At 43.0% G+C, this 23016-nt stretch overlaps 1 protein-coding gene across 2 annotated transcripts in view; it reads right to left on the reverse strand.

Moving 5' to 3' along the window:
- Positions 1–17005, reverse strand: part of chaf1b (chromatin assembly factor 1, subunit B) — a 50285-nt gene extending 33280 nt beyond the window's left edge. The window contains exon 1 of one of the 2 annotated variants that reach the window (XM_060929440.1): positions 16890–17005. The gene's annotated coding sequence lies outside the window, so the exon portion shown is untranslated. Of the gene's footprint in view, positions 1–16807 lie in introns of both variants that reach the window. The other variant, XM_060929442.1, reaches the window with a different exon arrangement.
- Between the last annotated feature and the right edge of the window lie 6011 nt (positions 17006–23016).

The following is a 23016-nucleotide window of genomic DNA, read 5'->3' on the forward strand; positions in this document are numbered from 1 at the left end:
AACGGAATTACAGCATTAGAACAACTATTTCAATATCTATGCTATCTGAAGGGGATTCACATTTGAGCAATCCAAAGAAAAACTTAAAGAAATCTCATTTCACTGGCAGACATTGCAAAACTTCACTGTGTGTTGTGCAGCTCAAGCTGAATGTTGAATGTATGACAACACGGTTCAGTCTTATGGTTGCTAACACTGAATCTTTTGAGCAGGCAGGTATATGCAAAATAAACATGGCGGACCATGAAATACCAATATCAAAATACACATTCCTCATGACCTATTTTAGCTGGCTCAACAATTGAAATTAAATGTACTTTCCTAGAGATTATATTTTTCTTTGAGCCAGGAGAATTTGCTTACGTATGGTGTTTAAATTTAGCAAAATTTTGTCAAAGTAGCACTTTAAAGTGCATATCACGGGTAAATTCAGGAGCAAGGTCAATGTAATTCTCCCATTTTATATTAAACTTTGGTCAAATATCGGTCACATTTTGTGCAATTTTTTTACCTTGTGCAATACCAGAAAAATTCAGTTGAAATCAAGCCATTTGAGGTGAATTGGTCCGCCTCTGAAAAAAATTGGCATTTGGATTTCCTGGCAAACACTGATTTTCGTGACGTCGCGTGCGGGACGCCTCCTTCTGAATCCTACGTCAGCGCTGGTTTGTTTATGAGAAAACGACCTGGTGGTTTTCTGCAAATTTCTTCAACGTTATCACGTAATTATTAAAATGGTTAACAGATGTATCGTAGGAGGGTGTAGCAACACCAATCTTGATGGGATTAGTACTCATCGTTTTCCAAAAGACCGGACAATGAGAGAGAAATGGGAGCGCTTGGTCTACACAGGCTGTGCACTGAAACCGTGCAAAGCTCGCGCAGCCTGCTGGCGCTTCCGCAGGTGACATCACGAATCTGGCTCCAGACTCCCTTGGGATTTTTCCAGACGCGTTTTGTTATTTTTTCTGCTGTAGACAGATGGCCTTGTGCAAAATTACCCTTCTAGATGAGTGTGTAAAGGGACATACTTTCATTTAAAAAAAAAAAAAAAAGAGAAAAAAAACCCCAAATTCGTCCAGAATATGCACTTTAAAGCTCATAGGCAACGGTTTTAATTTTATGCACATTTGAAACTTTGTATGTTAAAAAAAACCCTCTGTAATTTTCTTCTGGTCCCAAGAAGTATTGTTAATAAGTAATAATTAAAATAAAGTTAGCGCAGATCGTGGCGAATTTTTGTCGGCTATTTCCGTGACCACTCGGCGTGTGACGTCATTTAAGACAAACAAACCGCTAGAGTTGAGTCCATTTCCGTGTATTTTCATTGCTGTTCGGCTTGATTACAGACGTGCTTTCGCGAATTTAAAAAATAATAATGAAAAAAAAACCAAGAACATGCGTTATTGTTCTGCAGTGAACTGTAACAACGGGACCAGTTTAGGAAGAAGTTTTTACTGTTTTCCAAAAGAGGAGAAGAGGCGGAGAGAGTGGATTGTGCGTGTGAAGCGAGAGGGTTGGCAGCCAGCTAAATACGCCGCTCTGGGCTCCGATCACTTTGAGGAGGATTCATTTTTGAAGAATCCCCATCTGTTGGAGAGTTTAGGTGTCAGTGTTGGACAGAGAAGGCTCAAACAAGACGCTGTTCCAACAAAATTTGAGCACAAAATCAAGCAGTCAAAGAAGAAACAGACCAGCAATGCTCAAGCAAAAAGGAGAAGATTGGAGAGAAACATTTTTACCTTTGCTTGCAATTTTTCAAGTAAAGAATCCTGAGGGATCCTGAACAATCATTGGGTAAATGAGACAAAAGGGACATTTCCTTATTTAGGAGTAGGCTATAAGTAGTATGATACTTGTATTAATATTAGCAATAACTTATATTAGCAATATAAACGAATCCACATTCTATTACAGGGATTATGTGTGCACGCGCATCAGTAGGTAACCCATTAAATGTCCTGTTATGTTATTACTGAATTGTTGAAAATTAGCCCTGTATGTTTCTCTCCAACAAAAAAAAAAGTATATTTAGAAAACGGTTAAATAAATGAACCTCCTAAACGTGTGCTCGGTTTGCAAGTAAACACAGTGCTGCTCCCGGTCTGTTTGGCTTAAATGACATCACGATGACGGTCCCCTGGCGGTGAAAGTGCGCATAAGTGAGATGGAAACAAACCTTCGGAAATTGGGCAAAACAGTACATTTTAAGCATTTTATTCAATTTTAGGGTGCAAATTAGACACCAGGAAGATTTAATTCACTTTTTGGGTTGTTCTTCTAATCTAGACAAAGTTGATATTCTACATTTCACCTCCGACCGTTTAGCAATGGCTAAAGTTAATTATCAGTGATCCTCCAACTGCTTAACTAACATCCTTACAGCATTGAGAAATCAAAAGGTCAATAGAACTGGATATTTATTAATGAAAGTGCAATTTTATGCTTAGGGCTGAAACAGCAAAAGGTTCAAAGACATCTGTTGAAAAGGCTATTGCCAAGCTAATGTATATTAATAAACCTTAGGGTTCTGCTTTAATTGGCTGAATGATGGGGTATTCATGAAAAAACACTCACTGATGTGGTGAATACGGGTCAATACAAGCCCAAATACATCCCCGTGCTGGACCTGCCTCATTACCTTTTCATGTCATGTTCAAAAGTATCTGAAAGCATAGAATTGTCTAGAATGTCTTTGTATGCTGTAGCAATAAAATTCCCCTTCACTGCAACTAAGGGGCCCAAACCTGTTTCAGCATAAAGGGATTATAAAAGCAAAGGGGACTAAAGCTGGAATGATGTGTTCAAAAAGCACATGTAGATGCTATGATCATGTTGTCCACATCCTTTCGGGCATAGAGTGTATTTAAGGTCTTGTTTTTTCCTCATATTTCCATAAAGTTGCTATGATGCAATATTTATGACATGAAGCGTTAACTACCATAACATGCATCATGTATGGTGCCTATCAAATAACTCCCATAACTAACTGGAGAGAGATCTGAGGCAAAGTCATCAATCTGGCAAATTTATTTAAAAAAAAAAGCCAAGTAACTGTGGCAACTTTCTCACAACCATCATGGACTCAATATGGCTCTCCAGCTGACATAACTACTGGTTACGATTTGAGGGAGCAGGTTTAGTCGACTCATTACCAGTGTATAAAGCCTGACAGAGTTCTGCTTGAGTGAACTTAAAGTGCATATCCTGGACCAATTTCTTTTTTTTTTTTATATGAAAGTATGTCCCTTTACACACTCATCCAGAAGGGTAATTTTGCACAAGGCCATCTGTCTACAGCAGAAAAAAATAAAACAACAAAACGTGTCTGGAAAAATCCCAAGGGAGTCTGGAGCCAGATTCGTGACGCCACCTGCGGAAGCGCCAGCAGGCTGCGAGAGCTTTGCACGGTTTCAGTGCACAGCCTGTGTAGACCAAGCGCTCCCATTTCTCTCTCATTCAGTACGTTTACATGCACATCCAAATCGAGCTGCTGTCGGTAATCGAGCTAAGGGTCCCAGCAGGGGTGCCAGAGAAATCCAATCCTACATGCACACAAGGAAATCGAGCTATTGTGTGAGGTACAATGTGCACCCGAGCCACAGGTGGCGCTACACACCCCATCGTGTTGGTACACTTCTGGTTGTCGTCATGAAGAAGTGCTATTCAAGAGTATAAACAAAGTTATCAGTTCCGTGTTCACAAGAAGAGTGTTTGTAGTTTGTATGTATGAACAGAAGTGTTCCTAATAAAATAGCCACCAAGTTGAAGTTGATCTGTAATGGTGAACATATTAACTGTTAGCCTGCTAACATGCTAATAACTTACCAACTAATTGGAAATGGGTGCGTACATGCCCAGATAAGTGTTCCTAATAAAGTGGCAGCTAAGATGAAGTGTCATGCCAACCGAGGCTGTTTTTTTTTTTTTTTTTTTTTTTGACCGAGGCTGTTGTGTTTCCCGCTTGTGGTCTCATCACTCGTCACTTCCGGAAGGGGCAGTGCTGAAGTAAGTAGCTCGATAGGGTATACATGCACTAAGTAGCTCGGCTACAATCACATAATCTAGGTCGTGTAGCTCGATTACGAGAAATCAAGTTCGGTTCAATTTCAGCCTAGCTAAGGTGTTTCCATGGCATTTAGAACTTCGATTTCAGTCGAGCAATGGCAGAAATTCGATTTTCTCTATGTGCATGTAAACGCACTCATTGTCCGGTCTTTTGGAAAACGAGGAGTACTAATCCCATCAAGACTGGTGTTGCTACACCCTCCTACGATACATCTGTTAACCATTTTAATAATTCTGTGATAACGTTGAAATTTGCAGAAAACCACCAGGTCATTTTCTCATAAACAAACCAGCGCTGACGTAGGATTCAGAGGGAGGCGTCCCGCACGCGACGTTTGAAATCAACGTTTGCTGGGAAATCCAAATGCCAAGTTTTTTCAGAGGCAGACCAATTCACCTCAAATGGCTTGATTTCAACTGAATTTTTCTGGTATTGCGCAAGGTAAAAGAATTGCACAAAATGTGACAGATATTTGACCAAAGTTTAATATAAAATAGGAGAATTACATTGATCTTGCTCCTGAATTGACCCAAGATGTGCCCTTTAATGTTCCCATCGACCAATCGCTGTTTTTCCCCACCTGGGAACTCTTTTTTTTCCCATATTCTCTTCTTGGTTACATTTTATAAAGTAACTAGAAAAGCACTCGGAGAGCGCAGACCTCCGCCAAGAATCCTTTAAAAAAATCCAGGATCTAGAAGGTGATCCGGATCACCGCCAAAATTTAATGGATTGTTACTTGTGCCCAGTCACACCTCTGGAAAAAATTTCAGAGCAATCCGTTCATTACTTTTCCCGTAATGTTGCTAACAGACAAACCAACCAACAAACCAACCAATGCTACGGAAAACATAACCTCCTTGGCGGAGGTAATAAAATCAGACAGTTAACCAAAAGTGACTTTCCATATGAAAAAAAAAAAAAGTTATAATCAATTAGTTTCTGTTCAGATAAAATTTAATTCTATTCAAAATGTCTTCACAATACAGCGTTCCTCCTGGGTCCTGAAAAATATTCTCCACTTTTTTTTCCTTGAAAAGAGAAGTATTCTTCACTTAGTCTGTATTTTTTCTTAGTTACTGACTTATCAAAGTGGACACAATTCAAATATTTGCACAGGTCTCTCCATTACATACAAGATTTAGCCTCCACTCCAGCCTCTGATAAAGACTTGATTTTGGGCGCCCTGTACACCATCAAGCTCAAATAAACCTCTTTAGTTTGAGCTTACTGAAGGTTATTTTAGCGTGGAATTATTCAAAAGAGGTATTAGGACTCCCTTTAGCGCTTATGTCAATAGAAAACTTGATTTACAATTGAACAGAGTCAAGAAGAATCTTGAAACAACCAACAGTGAAGGAATCCGATTTTCCTGTCGATTTATGAACCGAACACAGAATGACACCGCGCTTTTCATCATACATTAGCCATTGGAATGCAACATGCCACCTAAAACATGGAGCCCTCCAGTCTCTTACCACAGCTGACACCACTAATTTTTTTTTAACCGACCACTACAGTGTTTCCCACAGACCAGGTAGCAATTTGTGGTGCTCCACTGTGCCGATGAGGGAATCGTGCGCGGTGGTGTCATGGCGGTCGGTGGAGTCGGTCATTGGGGTGTATGCAAAGTGTTTACAGCGGGCGGTGTTCAAACACAGTATTTTTCTTCAGAGTCACCTGCTGGGACTATTTTAAAGCTACAAGAAGCATTTGAGATTATTCAGTTCAATCTAAATTCTTTTAAGTTCTTTAAGAGAAGACAGCTAAAACAATTTTTACCAGAACCCTGCCTGGTTTCATTCCTTGACCCAACTTTACATTACAGGGCAGGCTATTAGTTTGCTGGGCTTGATGTTGGTGGAAAACCTGTCTTTTCAATTTATGAAAATTACTCACCAAAATTGAAGTTTAGTTTTTACTAGAGATGCACTGATTGCAATTTTTTGGGCCGATTCTGATTTCCGATTTTCCATGGAGTGTGACCTGCCGATACCAATTTTGGCCGATTCCGATTTCATTTTTTCAAACCACTTCACAGCACACACAAAGACTATTTTCTTTTTATCTTTTCTTTAGTAGAACATTCTGCCAGATTTTCAGTAATAAATTTTTAACACCTCAAAGGTTGAAAACAAACAAAAAGACATTGTTCTTTGTAAAATCTTTCTTCATGTTTGGTATTAGGCCAAAAAAAAAAGTGTTTCCGGTTACCCGACCGACCCTAAACTTTTTTTTTTCGTTTTTTTCCCAGTCACGACTTTTACATATAACCCAACCGCGTGAACCAGAAGTTTGTCACTCACTGGGAAAATCAGGGCTTTCCACAAGCGCCGGCTGCCGGCCATACAGCCGACTACACAATTAAGTCCAGCCGGCTACTTTAATGACTTATTTTTGTAGCCCACAGGCTCTAAATATTAATTTTCGATTTTAATAAAATTAAATGTTTATCTAAGGCTGCTGGGCCATAGAAGGTTCACGCTGCACGCTGCATGTTGCACGCTGCACGCTACACGTTCACGTGAAGAACCGGACCCTGGGCCATTAAACTTCATGCTTGGATGTTCACGTGTTGCGTCTGTTCTACTTTGACCGAGTAACCAACAATATGGACTCTTCGGATGACGACGATTGCCTCATTCTGCTTTTACTGAGACAGAGGAAGAGAAAAAGGAACAGAATTTGGAGCCGAGAACACTTCCTTCTGAGAGAAACCCGTGGTGAATTTCACCGAACATTCTATAATCTGCTTGACAATCCCGATGAAGAACTATTTTTCAATTATACCATTCAATTATATTTTTTCTGAAGTTTTCCCCTGAAAGCATAGCGTTATCTCCCTAGACCCGTTCTGATTGGCTGGCGCGGCGGTGACCGCATGCATTGACCGCATGCATTGACTGGAATTTCCATCTTCACGCCTAGAAAAAAGTGTGCATGTTCATTTCATGCTTCACGCGTGAAGTGTGCAGCGTGCAACGTGAACGCCGTTCTATGGCCCAGAGCAAGTCATGCTACCTTTGTCCACTTTTCTTTACACGCGTGTAGCGTGCAGCGTGCAGCATGCAGCGTGCAGCGTGAACCTTCTATGGCCCAGCAGCCTAACGGACTGACAATAATGTCAAACTGAACCGCACTCATTTAAGTTGTGATTCGCGCTGTTTGTACCGATAATAACCACAAATTCCCCGCAGACTTCGTTGATCAGGGGAGAGTAACTCATCCGCGGCCCCGACATGTGGTGTGTGCGCACGCACTCGGCGGAGGCAGTAGTGTGTCGGGGCCGTCGGAGGGGACAGAAGCAGAGATAACGCTTATTTTGTCTTTCACCTAGAGACATGATTCAAACTTTAAAACGGAGACAAAATTCTCCTGTGTGGATCTGGCATTCAACTTTTTTGCTGGGTTCTATACTTTTTGATCAGTCACAGATCAAACACCATGAGCAAATCTGGAGAAATTCAGCCTTTATAATGGGTGTCTATTGCGTTACACACCAGTGGGGCTCGTTAAGTTATGGCCCTTTTCCATTACCCTTTTTCAGCTCACTTCAGCCCGACACGGCTCGCGTTTCGACTATCTAAGAACAGCATGACTCAGCTCGCTTCAGCCCTGCTCAGCCCCCAAAACTCGCACGGTTTTGGAGTGGGGCTGAAGCGAGCCAAACCGAGCTGAGTGGGGCTAGGGGCGTGAGGAGACACTCCCCTGTGCACTGATTGGTGAGGAGGAGTGTCCTCACATGCCCACACACGCCCCGCGAGCACGCTGGGATCTGTAAACACCGTAAACCCGGAAGAAGGAGAATTACGAATTACGAGAATTATGAAGCCTTATGCGCCTCGTCTCATCTATACGCTCTTGCCAGTATCGGTTGGCGTTGTCGGTGACAACAAGCCACAGCACCAAGACCAGCAACACTAACGACACCATGTCCTCCATGTTTATTGTTTACTTTCTGGGTAGTGACTCGTGAGACTACCGCTTAAAAGGTCACTGATGTCACTGTTTGCACCGCCTAACGACATCATCTGACGTCCACCCACTTTCGCTAACTCCACCCAATGTGTCCACCCACTTCCAGCCAGCACGGTTGTAGTCGAAATGCAACTCCAACAGCCCCGCTCAGCTCGACTCAGCCCAACTCAGCACGGCACGGCTCAGCCCAACTCAGCCGCGTTGGTAGTGGAAAAGCGGCATTAGAGTGTAGGCAGCTTGAAAAAAAAAAAAAAAGCTCTTTCTAATTTAAACTGTTTTCTCAGCCACAATTTTCACTCTACACACACAACTTTCTCAAAAGTTGTAGTCACACATTGTGTGAATCAAGACAAGTGTCTCCCTGAGCGATAGGATTTACAGTTTTTGAATGAGAAGCCTGAAAGTAAGGAGAGGACAGGCGCGCTCTCCCATAGACTCACATTATAAACGTGACAGCGCTTTTACTGCAAAATCAGAAAAGTCACTTGTTTATAACTCGCTTTAGTGTCCACATTTTTTACACTAGGGACAAAAAAAATTACATTAATGTGTTCATGGGAGCCTTGTAGCACTCAATGTGAAAGAATTTTGTGAATAGCTCCTTTCGTTTCCGTGTAAATCAGCGTTGTTCGAGGAAAGGGAACTCTGAGAAAAAGCGCTCTTTGCTTGTTATATTGTGTCTTTTCCCTGCACCGTTACCAAGGCGACGAGCTGCACTCAGGGAGCAGAGAGGGGCGGGGCTGCTCTCTCTCTCTCATGGTGTATTGAGCTGTTATATTTACAGAAAAATTCATGTTAAAAGGTGTCTCATGCTGCATCAGATTCATCAGAAGGTGGTAACTCAGGTGACCTGCAAAGAAATTCATTATATTTTGTGAAATTATTCCTGTCTAAATATAGGTTATGGCAGCCATCTTGAAAAAAAACAATAATAAAAAAAAAAGCCTGCCTACCGACCCTAGTTTTGAAATCTACGTAACCGGAAACACACTTTTTTTTTTTTTTTTGGCCTTAACATATTAACTCCTGGGCGGCACGGCGGTGTAGTGGTTAGCGCTGTCGCCTCACAGCAAGAAGGTCCGGGTTCGAGCCCCGTGGCCGGCGAGGGCCTTTCTGTGCGGAGTTTGCATGTTCTCCCCGTGTCCGCGTGGGTTTCCTCCGGGTGCTCCGGTTTCCCCCACAGTCCAAAGACATGCAGGTTAGGTTAACTGGTGACTCTAAATTGACCGTAGGTGTGAATGTGAGTGTGAATGGTTGTCTGTGTCTGTGTGTCAGCCCTGTGATGACCTGGCGACTTGTCCAGGGTGTACCCCGCCTTTCGCCTGTAGTCAGCTGGGATAGGCTCCAGCTTGCCTGCGACCCTGTAGAAGGATAAAGCGGCTAGAGATAATGAGATGAGATGAGATATTAACTCCTGAAATAGGAAATTCACACAAACATTTTTTCTTTTCCCATCCAATATCTGGCACAAAAACAACTTCCCCCTCATATATTATTTGCCTACTGCTATGGAACACACTTTCATAAGCCTATTTAGATCTGAAAACTTATGCCTTAAAGAACAACCCATTTCTTCATTCAGTATCAAAATACAAAAATAATTTCCAGTCACACTTATACCATAGCCATTCTATCATCTTTGTCAAATGTGTATTTGTAGAGTAATTTCCAATGGAATCAAGTGCAACCAAGGTTTAAAACAAACAAAAAGACATTTTTTTCTCTCTCTCTCTCTCTCTCTCTGTACAAATCTAACTAGATGTTTGGTAATAGGCTAACGTATTAATTCCTGTAATGGGAAATTCACACAACCACAAACATTTTCTTTTCACATCCAATATCTGGCACAAAAAAAAAAAAAATCACTACATTTGGATATCCAAATATAGTGATTTTTTTTTTTTTTTGTTAACGGCGCGCGCGCCGGAGCTCGTTAGGCGCGCAGGACTGACACTGTTCTGCGCAAGCGCAACACAATCGCACTAGAAAGCATGTTCAAGCTGCCAGTGTAGCTGCAGTCTTTTTAGTTGCGAATTACGTTTATTTCCACTTTCATCTCTATGTGATACACAAGTTTTGATCAGCAGAAAATCGGCATATTTTAATTTTGACCGGCCGGTCGCCGGTCATGGCCGATCACGTGAAAATCGGCCAATTCCGATCAGCAGCCGGTCAATCGGTGCATCTCTGGTTTCTACCTTAGTTTTTTGCCTTTTTGGTGGCAATCTTTCAATCATTCTTTAGTTGACATTCAAGGAATAAATTGCAAAAAAAAAACAAGCTGGAGGTTTTTATTTTAAATATTGAACTCAACACTTACCTCAACCAATACTAAAATGAAATAAATAGTATAATGTAACAAAATAATAATAAAATATCATAATTAGATGTAAGAAACCACTTAAGGTAACACCAAGGCAACTAACAATAATGAAAAAGCATTACCCTAATTGGTGCAAAGCATGCCTGCCCTATCAGAACATTTAATTCTGCATGGCTTCCTGAAAAAAAAAAAAAAAAAATTACAAAAAAACAAACAAAAAAACAAACAAAAAAAAAAAAAAACTCCAGTGCCCTATCATAAGGGAAGTCAATGCTGAAGTGGGATAAATGGGATAATGCAATAAGGCCGGTTCCTCGCGTCAAGCTGCTACTGTATGCATCAAAATTGGTTTATAGCCTGACTCAGGGATGTCCGTTTCTTGTAAGCTAAGAAGGCTATGATAAAGCTCATCATGAGCACGACGTAGGCTACCTTTTAAAATAAGGGGTCAGAAGGCGAATCGGGAAGGCTGCGTTATTTTTAATTAGCCTAACAGGCCTACTTGCAGTCCAGGTATATGCGCAACGGCAGGCCTGTGGACACGCCTCTCTCTCCCTCTCTGTGTGTGGGGGTGCGCGCGCGCGCGCGAACGAGAAGAAAAAGCACTATGAATGAACGGAACGATATGCAACGGATTTTTTTTTTTCCAAAATCGCGAGTCTGATTGTGTGGCGATAGGAATCCATTGTGTGGCGCTGCGCCACATAATGGTCTATGTATGGGAAACCCTGCACTATATTAGAGCTTTGCACTCCCGCGGGACCCGCTGGACCCGACGCAAAGCAGTGTGGCGCGGGACAAATTTTGAAAGCTCATTGCGGGCGCGAGTGCACAATGCGGAAGAGGTGATAAGCTGCAGTCCCGCTAACTAAAAACGTGTTTAAGATAAAATTTATAAATTATTAATTTATGTCCATCATATATAATTTGTGCTGGATATTTTAATTTGGCATTAATAAAAATATTTTAAGATGCCTAAATTTGCGGATGTGGTCTAATCTCGCGTACGTTTCCGAATCCTTACTGCTCTTCCGTGTTTGAGATCTCTGATCATGGCAGAAGAGCAGAGCTCCTCTGGTGACGCTCACAGTGCTTCAGAAGTGCTGCTTTAAAAAGAGGTGCATTTAAGCTATGTGCAATGTACAACATTCTTAATATCCACTGTAGATTTTGGTAGGTGTGTTGGGTATCTCTGTAAAGCCTCAGCTGCGCATGCCGCCTGGCAACGCGCACCCTCGCTACGTGCGCTAGGTGAAGGATCGGTCAGTGGAGAGCTCAGCATGTTTAATTCCCCAAGCCATTGACAAGAACTTTCGTGAGAAATAACGCGAATGTCTGCATCATGCGGGATTTGCGGGCGGGACAAAATATGGCAGGCGCGAGCGGGAGCGGGACTGAAAATCATAACTCTTTGTGGGAGTGGGACTGAAAATTCTGTCCCGCGCAGACCTCTACACTATATTACTGACACTGCCCCATGTGCTCAGGGACAGTCAGGGCTCTGAATGTGCCTCCCCCGTGGCTGTTTCGGCCCTTAAATCATCTTCAGATCAACAATTTAGCATGGAAATTCGACAAATCAGCACGAACGACTCGGCAAATCAGCATGGAAATTCGACAAATCAGCACGAACGACTCGGCAAATCAGCATGGAAATTCGACAAATCAGCACGAACGACTCGGCAAATCAGCATGGAAATTCGACAAATCAGCACGAACGACTCGGCAAATCAGCATGGAAATTCGACAAATCAGCACGAACGACTCGGCAAATCAGCATGGAAATTCGACAAATCAGCACGAACGACTCGGCAAATCAGCATGGAAATTCGACAAATCAGCACGAACGACTCGGCAAATCAGCATGGAAATTCGACAAATCAGCACGAACGACTCGGCAAATCAGCATGGAAATTCGACAAATCAGCACGAACGACTCGGCAAATCAGCATGGAAATTCGACAAATCAGCACGAACGACTCGGCAAATCAGCATGGAAATTCGACAAATCAGCACGAACGACTCGGCAAATCAGCATGGAAATTCGACAAATCAGCACGAACGACTCGGCAAATCAGCATGGAAATTCGACAAATCAGCACGAACGACTCGGCAAATCAGCATGGAAATTCGACAAATCAGCACGAACGACTCGGCAAATCAGCATGGAAATTCGACAAATCAGCACGAACGACTCGGCAAATCAGCATGGAAATTCGACAAATCAGCACGAACGACTCGGCAAATCAGCATGGAAATTCGACAAATCAGCACGAACGACTCGGCAAATCAGCATGGAAATTCGACAAATCAGCACGAACGACTCGGCAAATCAGCATGGAAATTCGACAAATCAGCACGAACGACTCGGCAAATCAGCATGGAAATTCGACAAATCAGCACGAACGACTCGGCAAATCAGCATGGAAATTCGACAAATCAGCACGAACGACTCGGCAAATCAGCATGGAAATTCGACAAATCAGCACGAACGACTCGGCAAATCAGCATGGAAATTCGACAAATCAGCACGAACGACTCGGCAAATCAGCATGGAAATTCGACAAATCAGCACGAACGACTCGGCAAATCAGCATGGAAATTCGACAAATCAGCACGAACGACTCGGCAAATCAGCATGGAAATTCGACAAATCAGCACGAACGACTCGGCAAATCAGCATGGAAATTCGACAAATCAGCACGAACGACTCGGCAAATCAGCATGGAAATTCGACAAATCAGCACGAACGACTCGGCAAATCAGCATGGAAATTCGACAAATCAGCACGAACGACTCGGCAAATCAGCATGGAAATTCGACAAATCAGCACGAACGACTCGGCAAATCAGCATGGAAATTCGACAAATCAGCACGAACGACTCGGCAAATCAGCATGGAAATTCGACAAATCAGCACGAACGACTCGGCAAATCAGCATGGAAATTCGACAAATCAGCACGAACGACTCGGCAAATCAGCATGGAAATTCGACAAATCAGCACGAACGACTCGGCAAATCAGCATGGAAATTCGACAAATCAGCACGAACGACTCGGCAAATCAGCATGGAAATTCGACAAATCAGCACGAACGACTCGGCAAATCAGCATGGAAATTCGACAAATCAGCACGAACGACTCGGCAAATCAGCATGGAAATTCGACAAATCAGCACGAACGACTCGGCAAATCAGCATGGAAATTCGACAAATCAGCACGAACGACTCGGCAAATCAGCATGGAAATTCGACAAATCAGCACGAACGACTCGGCAAATCAGCATGGAAATTCGACAAATCAGCACGAACGACTCGGCAAATCAGCATGGAAATTCGACAAATCAGCACGAACGACTCGGCAAATCAGCATGGAAATTCGACAAATCAGCACGAACGACTCGGCAAATCAGCATGGAAATTCGACAAATCAGCACGAACGACTCGGCAAATCAGCATGGAAATTCGACAAATCAGCACGAACGACTCGGCAAATCAGCATGGAAATTCGACAAATCAGCACGAACGACTCGGCAAATCAGCATGGAAATTCGACAAATCAGCACGAACGACTCGGCAAATCAGCATGGAAATTCGACAAATCAGCACGAACGACTCGGCAAATCAGCATGGAAATTCGACAAATCAGCACGAACGACTCGGCAAATCAGCATGGAAATTCGACAAATCAGCACGAACGACTCGGCAAATCAGCATGGAAATTCGACAAATCAGCACGAACGACTCGGCAAATCAGCATGGAAATTCGACAAATCAGCACGAACGACTCGGCAAATCAGCATGGAAATTCGACAAATCAGCACGAACGACTCGGCAAATCAGCATGGAAATTCGACAAATCAGCACGAACGACTCGGCAAATCAGCATGGAAATTCGACAAATCAGCACGAACGACTCGGCAAATCAGCATGGAAATTCGACAAATCAGCACGAACGACTCGGCAAATCAGCATGGAAATTCGACAAATCAGCACGAACGACTCGGCAAATCAGCATGGAAATTCGACAAATCAGCACGAACGACTCGGCAAATCAGCATGGAAATTCGACAAATCAGCACGAACGACTCGGCAAATCAGCATGGAAATTCGACAAATCAGCACGAACGACTCGGCAAATCAGCATGGAAATTCGACAAATCAGCACGAACGACTCGGCAAATCAGCATGGAAATTCGACAAATCAGCACGAACGACTCGGCAAATCAGCATGGAAATTCGACAAATCAGCACGAACGACTCGGCAAATCAGCATGGAAATTCGACAAATCAGCACGAACGACTCGGCAAATCAGCATGGAAATTCGACAAATCAGCACGAACGACTCGGCAAATCAGCATGGAAATTCGACAAATCAGCACGAACGACTCGGCAAATCAGCATGGAAATTCGACAAATCAGCACGAACGACTCGGCAAATCAGCATGGAAATTCGACAAATCAGCACGAACGACTCGGCAAATCAGCATGGAAATTCGACAAATCAGCACGAACGACTCGGCAAATCAGCATGGAAATTCGACAAATCAGCACGAACGACTCGGCAAATCAGCATGGAAATTCGACAAATCAGCACGAACGACTCGGCAAATCAGCATGGAAATTCGACAAATCAGCACGAACGACTCGGCAAATCAGCATGGAAATTCGACAAATCAGCACGAACGACTCGGCAAATCAGCATGGAAATTCGACAAATCAGCACGAACGACTCGGCAAATCAGCATGGAAATTCGACAAATCAGCATGGAAATTCGACAAATCAGCATGGAAATTCGACAAATCAGCACGAACGACTCAGCAAATCAGCATGGAAATTCAACAAATCAGCACGAACGACTCAGCAAATCAGCATGGAAATTCAACAAATCAGCTCGAACGACTCAGCAAATCAGCATGGAAATTCAACAAATCAGCACGAACGACTCAGCAAATCAGCATGGAAATTCAACAAATCAGCTCGAACGACTCAGCAAATCAGCATGGAAATTCAACAAATCAGCACGAACGACTCAGCAAATCAGCATGGAAATTCAACAAATCAGCACGAACGACTCAGCAAATCAGCATGGAAATTCAACAAATCAGCACGAACGACTCAGCAAATCAGCATGGAAATTCAACAAATCAGATTGAACGATTCAGCAAATCAGCATGGAAATTCAACAAATCAGATTGAACGATTCAGCCTATATGCAAATTAGCATGGAAATTCAACAAACCAGATTGAACGATTCAGCGTAGATGCAAATTAGCATGGAAATTCAACAAACCAGATTGAACGATTCAGCGTAGATGCAAATTAGCATGGAAATTCAACAAACCAGATTGAACGATTCAGCGTAGATGCAAATTAGCATGGAAATTCAACAAATCAGATTGAACGATTCAGCGTAGATGCAAATTAGCATGGAAATTCAACAAATCAGATTGAACGATTCAGCGTAGATGCAAATTAGCATGGAAATTCAACAAATCAGATTGAACGATTCAGCGTAGATGCAAATTAGCATGGAAATTCAACAAATCAGCACGAAGTATTAACATATATGCAAATGACGAGCGCTAGCAGCAACCCTGACAATATTTGCCTTCATGCAACACGTTTGCATATGCAAATCAGCATGGAAATTCAACAAATCAGCATGAACGATTCAGCCTATATGCAAATTAGCATGGAAATTCAACAAATCAGATTGAACGATTCAGCATATATGCAAATTAGCATGGAAATTCAACAAATCAGATTGAACGATTCAGCATATATGCAAATTAGCATGGAAATTCAACAAATCAGCACGAAGTATTAACATATATGCAAATTAGCACGGAAATTCAACAAATCAGCATGGAAATTATAAGAATATGCAAATTAGCCCATGGCGTCATCGAGCGACTTTGAAAGTATGTGCTGGCTACTTTCCCCTGGGAAGAAAAAAAAAGGACAATACTGAAAATAAATCTTTGAAGATAGGTCGTGATAATCAATTAGATAAACTTTAGCACACATCTTTAACAAGAAACATGTGAATGTCACAGCATAAAAACCTGAACAAAGTCTGGAGCAGAAACACGGTCATTTATCCATTAGCAGGTATAACGGAAGCAAACTAAGAATATAGTTGAACGAAAGACAAACAGTAACAAAACTAAAGCCAAACACCAAAACACGTGAAATTAACAAACCAACAATCCAAGCTTGATTATTTATATAAACAAAGACACCAGACATGCAGCTGTACTATTACTGAGATCTACCTTCAGCCATTTAAAAGTATATTTATATATAAATTAAAAAGGCCCAGGATAACAGACAGGACAGAGAAATTCTGCACAGAGACTGTAAGCGGTGAATAAAGTCCGAGCAGGCCGGGCCTCAGCCTTATTCTACACACCACTGTTCAATCAACTACTCACCGCCTAAAACAGCGCTCTGGGCACTTAAAGTAATAAATATACCTGGAAAAGAGTCACTACAACACAAATAAAGGTAATTTACCGCACAGACAAACAGAAGTATAACGAGGTCCGTATGAAAATAATTAAAATTTCTCTCGCTTGACTTCCACCAAAACACTGCTTTTCCCGCGCAGGTTTATACTGAACATTACTATTTCCGCTTTCACTGGGTTGCCAGACCGTGAACATAAAACACGATTTTTCATCAAGAACTTTGTTTGTTTGTTTGCACAACAAGAAAGAACATAATACAATAAACAGTAAAAAAAAAACAGGTGCAGGAGGGAAAAAGCGTTAATCGCTTACACTAGGCCCTCCTCCTCTATACTTATTTAAAATTGATTATAGTCTTAATTACCAATAATCGTGACTATAGATAAAATAATACAAATGATATAATACATATAGAGTGATAACAATACAATAAGGATAATTAAATACTTAATAATATAAATCAAAATAAGAACTTTGATAAACCAGTAAACCTAGTCAGAGAAAACCCTGAATTATATTCTCAACACGTTATTCTAGTCATATTCATGTGCACTGACACACAGGCCTTAAATACACTATACGGCCAAAGTTACTGTGAGTTGGCCTAGTGGTTAGCGTGTCCGCCTCTCGATTGGGAGAGCTTGAGGTCGACTCGCAGTCAGGTCGTACCAAAGACCATCATAAAAATGGCACCTACTACCGTCTGGCAAGGCATGCTGGAATACAGATGCGAGTAGGGAAGTCAAACTTTCACGGTTACCAGAGGACTAGCTCCTCGCTGTAACCCTAGCTGTATAGGCGAGAGGCTGAGGGCTATCGAAACGGAGATCGGTGCCGCATCCATAGAGCTGGTTAGTACTGGGACAGGAGACTGCCTGGGAAGACCAGATTCTGGCGTGAGAGGGACTTTGACTTGACTTGATGGCGGAAGTAGAATTGTATAATATGTCTTTGTATCTTCTTCTTCTTTTGGCTGCTCCCGATTAGGGGTCGCCACAGCGGATCTTTCGTCTCCATTGCTCCTTGTCTTCCGCTTCCTTCTCTACCACACCTGCCACTTTCATGTCCTCTCTCACCACATCCATGTATCTCCTCTTTGGCCTTCCTCGTTTTCGTTTGCCTGGCAGCTCCATCCTCAACATTCTCCTTCCAACATGCTCTGCATCTCTTCTCAGAATGTGCCCGTACCATCTCAGTCTCATCTCTCTTAGCTTAATTCCCAAGCTCTCCACATGTGCTGTCCCTCTGATGTGCTCGTTCCTTATCCTGTCCAACCTCCCATTGCAAACCTTAACATCCTCAACTCCGCCACCTCCAACCTTGTCTCCTGTCTCTTTGTTAAGGGTACGGTCTCCAATCCATACATCACAGCTGGTCTCACTACTGTCTTATACATCTTACCTTTCACTTTTGCTGGGACTTTCCTATCACAAATGACTCACGGAATCCTTCTCCAACTGCTCCACCCTGCCTGCACTCTCTTTCTCACCTCACTATCGCAGCCCCCATTTTCCTGTACAGTTGACCCCAGGCACCCCAGTGTAATATGTCTTTGTATGCTGGAGCAAATTTTAATTTCCCTTCGCTGGGACAAGAAACCCGAACGTTCCAGTATGACAATGCCCCTGTGCACAAAGTGAGCTTTTCCAAGGGTGGAGTGGAAGAACCCAGGTGAATCCTCCTCCGAAATCAACCCCACTCAGAGTTGAATACCTTTGGGATGAACTGGAATGCCTTACCCTACTTCAGTGCCCATCCATCCATCCATCCATCCATCCATCCATCCATCATCTGTAGCCGCTTATCCTGTTCTACAGGGTTGTGGGTAAGCTGGAGCCTATCCCAGCTGACTAGGGGCGAAAGGCGGGGTACACCCTGGACAAGTTGCCAGATCATCGCAGGGCTGACACATAGACACAGACAACCATTCGCACTCACATTCACACCTACGGTCAATTTAGAGCCACCAATTAGCCTAACCTGCATGTCTTTGGACTGTGGGGGAAACTGGAGCACCCGGAGAAAACCCACGCGGACACAGGGAGAACATGCAAACTCCGCACAGAAAGGCCCTTGTCGGCCGCTGGACTCGAACCCAGGACCTTCTTTCTGTGATGCGACAGTGCTAACCACTACACCACCGTGCTGCCCTACTTCAGTGTCCGATATATAAATATATACTTTTGCTAATTCCACTATCGTTTAAAGAGAGACTGTGAAAAGGTTTTCATTCACATTACAGAACAAACACTCATGTCTCATGCCCTTGTTCTACTTTAATATTGTATTTTGCTGATTTAAAAAAAAAAGTTTATCATCAAATACACACGTGGCATGTTTTACTGTTCAGTTCACTCTTATGGGATTCTCTTTGTCCGAAGTTGCCATGGTTTCTGAGGACAAATAGTACATGCAAAAGGCTCATTTACATGTTTCCTTCCCTGACTTTGCATGTGACATCAGTCACGTATTTATTCTTTATAAATCAATACTTTCACAAACTGCAGTTGCCATTTGTCTACATGTTAATTACTGCCTGACAACCTGGATGAATCTACTGTCTGGGCTAGAAAGAAATCAGTCCCAGCCTCGTTTCTTCATACCATTCTGTGCAATATTCATGTGACTGCAGGTGGTGCTATTGTACTTGTTCGCACAAAAGTCCAAACTATCCATTTTAATATCCATCCATTATCTCTAGCCGCTTATCCTTTGGACGTGCATGTAAATGTAGTCACTGACACAGACAACCATTCACACTCACACTCACACCTACGGTCAATTTAGAGTCACCAGTTAACCTAACCTGCATGTCTTTGGACTGTGGGGGAAACCGGAGCACCCGGAGGAAACCCTAGTAACAGAGAACGTAAGGAGAACGTTAGCATTTGGTTCTCTAAAGGTTAGGTTAGAACCAAACCAAAACCTAACGTTTAAAGAACGTTCTTTGGGGTCCGTACCATAGGATACGGACCCGCTCACCAGCCAATCAGAGCACAGGATTTGATGGAAACCGGACCGCGAAAAAAATAAGAACAATTAACACCCCAAATACTAATCAGTGTGTAGATAAATTGCACGCGTAGTTTGCGAACATGTTGTTTTACAAAGAATAACTGAAAGTGTGAGGAAACATGTAAAGGAAGCGTTTGCATGTGGCCTGATGATTTGGATGTTAAAACAGACTCCGAGAAGAGGAAACTGAAAGTGAAAAATTCTACACGTTATTGATGAATGACTCAATCCTGAATGACTCCTATTTGTATAACTAGGGGACTACATAGGCGGCAAAATGCAGTTTTTTTCCTGCCATGGAAGTGCACTTGTATACCGAGGAGGAAGCAATTTGCATTACAGCCGTGAATGAGGATTCAAAATGGCGGCTCGGCTCGGTTTTCCCTTTCGGGCGCTCTCGTTTTCTGTTAGAATTTGGTAAAGAAAAAATAAGTATATTATTTACCAGCTTAAGGTCGGTCCATATGGTGAAATACTGTGACCTCGGCCTTGAATACTGACCTCGACCCAGAGGGCCTCGCTCAGTACTTTCAAGACCTCGGTCACGGTATTTCACCATACGGACCTCCCAGCTGGTAAATAACATATATATATCTTTTGAAAATTTTCTTATATACGGTTTACTGCAGACTTCTTTTTTTATCTATAGAGGCTGGGACAAGCCATCTGAAAATCCTGATTGTGGTATTTCCCTTAAGTAATACTTCTTGTTCTTGAATGCATGATTGTAGGAACAGGTATTTTTGTGGTCTTTATACTGATCTGGCAACCTACGTAGTTGACGCGAACAAGCGGAGGGGAAAGTCCACATTTCTTATGATGAAGGGAGCCGCAAAACTGTCATTAAAATACACAGATGGCATAAACTAAACGACGCTTTCTGGGAATAGTATATGTTAGTTTAGTTTAATAAGTTAACGTTTAAAAAATAAAACCAAAGACAAATCGCATAAAATTTCATCACCCCCATGCAATGGTTTGTCCCATTTGTGTGCCAGAGGAGCTCGTGAAAGGAAAGAGCACAGGATACAGAGCAAACGGCACTGGTGCAGTGTGGGCTTATGATCATACTGAAGTTTAAAAAAAATAAATAAATAAATAAACAAACACAAAAGCCCATCTTAAACTAATTTTAAGAAGTAAATGCTTTTCATTTTGAAGTCATATTGAATAGGAGTTGCACGGGGACATTCACACCCCCTACTGTTGGGATTAAAACTGTTTTTTCCCCTTTCCTCCCAGGTGAATGCACAAACCATTTAAAAACATGCCCATTTAAAATAAATGTCTAGTTTCAAAATGTGAGCATATGCATAGGTTCCAAGTTTCCAATTTCCAAAAGCTGGTCCATTTCTGAAGTGATGCTGGAGGCTGAGGCCACGCAGCAACCTATCAACAGCAGCGAAGCTGCCAGGAGGCGGGAGCTGGGGGTCTCCCCAGAATTTTTTAAAAATGGCATTGAAATATGCAATTTCCAAGCATTTAAGTTTATCTTTTTGACATATTGATGTCCATGGTGGTGCAAGTTAGCACTGTTGCCTCACAGCAAGAAAATCCTGTATTCAGCTAGCGAGGGCCTTTCTGTGTGGAGTTTGCATGTTCTCCCCGTATCTGCGTGGGTTTCCTCTGGGTGCTCCGGTTTCCTCCACAGTCCAAAAGCATGCATGTTAGGCTAATTGGTGGCTCCAAATTGACCGTAGTTATCACGCTGTTTCTGATCCATATCTCCATGCAGCGCAGACACGGTGAAGTCTCTGGCATGCATTTTCTCAGTCAGCCAGTCCACCTTTCTTCTCGTGTTCAAGAAAATGACGGCCTGGGTAATCGTCAGAGTCTCATAAAGATCACAAAGCGTATCCAGTTTCCATTCCTCTCTTTCTACATTGATGTAGTTGGGGGTCATGCCTGGAGGACGCTCTGGACTCTTGCAGTGGTGCTTTTGTGGCTGGGGACTGAAGTTGACTTGCTGACTTTGGGACTGCGGTTGTCGTGAATGGTTTTGCGCTCGGGTTTCCATAAGTGGGGGGTTTATAGCATCAACGAAGCTGACTTTATGTTAGGACTGTTAATGTTATAGTCATGTTGTCTGTTGTTGCCCGGATGGGGATGGGTTCCCTTTTGAGTCTGGTTCCTCTCGAGGTTTCTTCCTCATGTCATCTGAGGGAGTTTTTCCTTGCCACCGTCGCCACAGGCGTGCTCGTTGGGGATAGATTAGGGATAAAATTAGCTCATATTTTAAGTCGTTCAAATTCTGTAAAGCTGCTTTGCGACAATGTTTATTGTTAAAAGCACAATACAAATAAACTTGACTTGACTGTAGTTGGGCGGCACGGTGGTGTAGTGGTTAGCGCTGTCGCCTCACAGCAAGAAGGTCTGGGTTCGAGCCCCGTGGCCGGCGAGGGCCTTTCTGTGCGGAGTTTGCATGTTCTCCCCGTGTCCACGTGGGGTTCCTCCGGGTGCTCCGGTTTCCCCCACAGTCCAAAGACATGCAGGTTAGGCTAACTGGTGACTCTAAATTGACCGTAGGTGTGAATGTGAGTGTGAATGGTTGTCTGTGTCTATGTGTCAGCCCTGTGATGACCTGGCGACTTGTCCAGGGTGTACCCCGCCTTTCGCCCGTAGTCAGCTGGGATAGGCTCCAGCTTGCCTGCGACCCTGTCGAACAGGATAAGCGGCTATAGATAATGGATGGATGGATGGACATATTGGTATCAAAGGTGGTATGGTGGTGCAAGTAGTTAGCACTGTTGCCTCACAGTTCAAGCCCAGCAGCTGATGGGGGCCTTTCTGTGTGGAGTTTGCATGTTCTCCCTGTGTCTGTGTGGGTTTTCTCTGGTTTCTCCCAAAGACATGCAGGCTAGGCTAATTGGTGGCTCTAAATTGTCCATAGGTGTGAGTGTGAATGGTTGAGAGGCGAAAACCTCTATAATAATCCAGTAGAAGGCTGTATAATGTTCCCTAGACACTAATGGCCCTTTTCCACTACCCTTTTACAGCTCACTTCAGCTCACTTCAGCCCGACACGGCTCGCGTTTTGACTATCTCAAAACAGCACGACTCAGCTCGCTTCAGCCCTGCTTAGCACCCAAAACTCGCACGGTTTTGGAGTGGGGCTGAAGCGAGCCAAACCGAGCTGAGTGAGGCTGAGGGCGTGAGCA

This window comes from Neoarius graeffei, chromosome 9 (genome assembly GCF_027579695.1).
Source record: "Neoarius graeffei isolate fNeoGra1 chromosome 9, fNeoGra1.pri, whole genome shotgun sequence".
NCBI classification, from domain to species: domain Eukaryota; kingdom Metazoa; phylum Chordata; class Actinopteri; order Siluriformes; family Ariidae; genus Neoarius; species Neoarius graeffei.